Below are 2,500 nucleotides of genomic sequence, written 5' to 3'. Positions count from 1 at the left end.
AGTGCTCTCTCCTCTGAATCGTGTTCACTGTTTTAGAATTTTTTTTCTTCTTCTAAACATGGCACCGTCAATACGCCACGCCGCTGCCGTTTTGAGACGATGGGTCACGTATCTCTGATCAGCAGCTCAGATGAAATTAATCATACACCATATCATATTGGCATCAGCAAATATTATATATACGAAGCAATCTATGAAAAGACTACACATGTCGCGTATTATAGAGATTGACTTATTGCTGGGTGCACAAATTAGCAGGTCTAAAACCCGAACGCAATTATTCAGGGCCAAATTTAACATTGTCGTTGTAATGGACAAAGTATTGCGTCGGTTTGAGAGGGGTTTTTTTTTCATTACAACAATGAGACCACAACAATTTGGGTTATCAGAACTTCAACGTGTCATCTGTGTGAGTATCGACTCAAAACGGCAAAATATATCGGAATGAACCAGGTGTCAATAAGTAATGCTTCAGTGAAAATAACCAGAAATGCCAAATGTTAGTTTTTGTTACTTTAAGAAACTAGAATCTGTTGTACTCAATAGTACATATAAATGTAGCTCAAGTTTCATACCACCCCCCCCCCCCCACCCCCACTCACACACCTATTTCAAATTTTTAGCATGTAAAACCTCCCGATATTTTGCCGTCTTGAGGCGGTTGGTCACATTTTAATCAATCGATCTATTATGACATGAAAATTTTCAGGCCAAAGTTTAGTCAGGATGAAATATCAAAAATTACATGACAGATAGCTATTGTTAAAATGTGACAGGTTTATCTGATGTAACTTTATAATAAACAAAAGTATTTTTCACGGCGACTTTCATGCTGTATGTTGTGTTTGACATGTTTAGCATTGCTGTTTGGGACTATCGTGAAGAGTATTGAGCACATTTATTGGATATTGAATCAAATAAAAACAAAGCTTTTTGTGCTTTAGGGGGAGAGTAATGTCTCGGTCAGGTCACTTTATTCCCAGGTTAAGTATAAGCGAACTTCGATCTTTTTGTTTTTAAAATACTCGTGGCTTACACTATGATCATGTTGTACTGCTACTATAAGCAGAATAGTTGAAATTGACCAAACTATAACTTTTAACAAATTACAGATGTAAGAAATAACAGAATCAGAAGGAACAAGTATTGACATACCAACCTGTAAATTTGTTATTGTTATTCCAGAACGGGTTTCTTTGACCTTTGATATAGCCCACGGGTAAATTCCATACAATGTCAAGAAGAACAAAGTAATAGAATTACACAAAATAATAAAACACTTTTAAGTAGAATTATAAGTGTTAAATCAAATAACAAATATAAACTTACTATTTCCACAGAAACATTATATAACTTGATATGTTTAAATTGAGTAAGTATCTTATGATGAACAGGGAAAGGGAACTGGGAGTTCCTATCTTTGAATCTTTAAAATTTATAATGCCGTGTGTTCACAACCAGTTTCAGCAACAACAATAATAACACAACTATTTTCTATCCTTTTTTGTTATTATTGTAACAAAAAGGCACTTTCTAAACAAGATTAAATATAATGCACACTGTAATTATTGTGAAAATGAAATAAATTGTACAACACAGACACTAGTTGAATTCCAAGCCTATTTTCACGTGATGACTAATTCGGTGGTTTCCTGCCTCTGGAAGAATCACAAGTGTTGTCTCATGTCCCGTTTCATTCTTTGTGTACTAACTCGAATACCGATACACTCATGCTTAACACTTGAACATAAATATATCAACACATGTGAAAATGAATCTTTGAGGAATTCAATACTAGTTGAGCTACACAATAAAATGTTATAGACACTATAATGATCGGGAAGACCCGACACACTTTTCTAATCAATTTTTACAATTCCAGCCAAACAGCACGATAGCACAAGGCAAGGCTCACACTGCCGTCTGCCACATCGCCCGCTGCTGGCGGCAACATGAAATTATTCGGGAATTCTTCAGCTAAACATCACTGACTATCGGCAACAGCTAGAAGCGCTATGAATGAGGACCAGCGAGTTGAGGAGGGACGGGATGGGATGGGGAAGAGCGTGAAGGATGCGCGTGTTGCGATAGCGCGGTGGCGTGCTTGGCGAGTACTTGCGATAGCTTAGTAGTAGAGCTTCCAACTTTTGGCATGAGCCCAAAGAAACACAAGATTTACATACTGCACTCCCCAGACTTCACTGGAAGAATTGATAAAGGAGTGAGTACATGCTATAATGCAGTCAGTCACTATAGACCGCGAATTTTTTATTGATAATCCCCGTGGTGATGATCTAATTATAGCTGGATTAAAACTACTTTGGATTCTCTCTCTCTCTCTCTCTCTCTCTCTCTCTCTCTTTCTTATATTATATATATATATATATATATATATATATATATATATATATATATATATATATATATATAACACACATATATATATAAACACATATATATATATAATATATATATATATATATATATAACAATATACATA

General features: G+C 35.4%; 1 protein-coding gene across 3 annotated transcripts in view; it reads right to left on the bottom strand.

Moving 5' to 3' along the window:
• The window catches only part of LOC144966583 (uncharacterized), a 199,079-nt gene that overhangs the window by 141,958 nt on the left and 54,621 nt on the right, over positions 1-2,500 (bottom strand). Inside the window, exon 1 of one of the 3 annotated variants that reach the window (XM_078903345.1) lies at positions 1,160-2,203. The exons of 1 other annotated variant lie outside the window; for it this stretch is intronic. The gene's annotated coding sequence lies outside the window, so the exon portion shown is untranslated. Of the gene's footprint in view, positions 1-1,155; positions 2,204-2,500 lie in introns of those variants that run through there. One more of the 3 variants, XM_078903359.1, reaches the window with a different exon arrangement.

The sequence above is a fragment of the Berghia stephanieae genome, chromosome 1, assembly GCF_034508935.2.
Source record: "Berghia stephanieae isolate SIO BIC M18660-M18661 chromosome 1, UCSD_Bste_1.3, whole genome shotgun sequence".
Lineage (NCBI taxonomy): Eukaryota > Metazoa > Mollusca > Gastropoda > Nudibranchia > Aeolidiidae > Berghia > Berghia stephanieae.
Note: the sequence above shows the minus strand (reverse complement) of the source record. Positions and strands in the feature narration are given on the sequence as shown.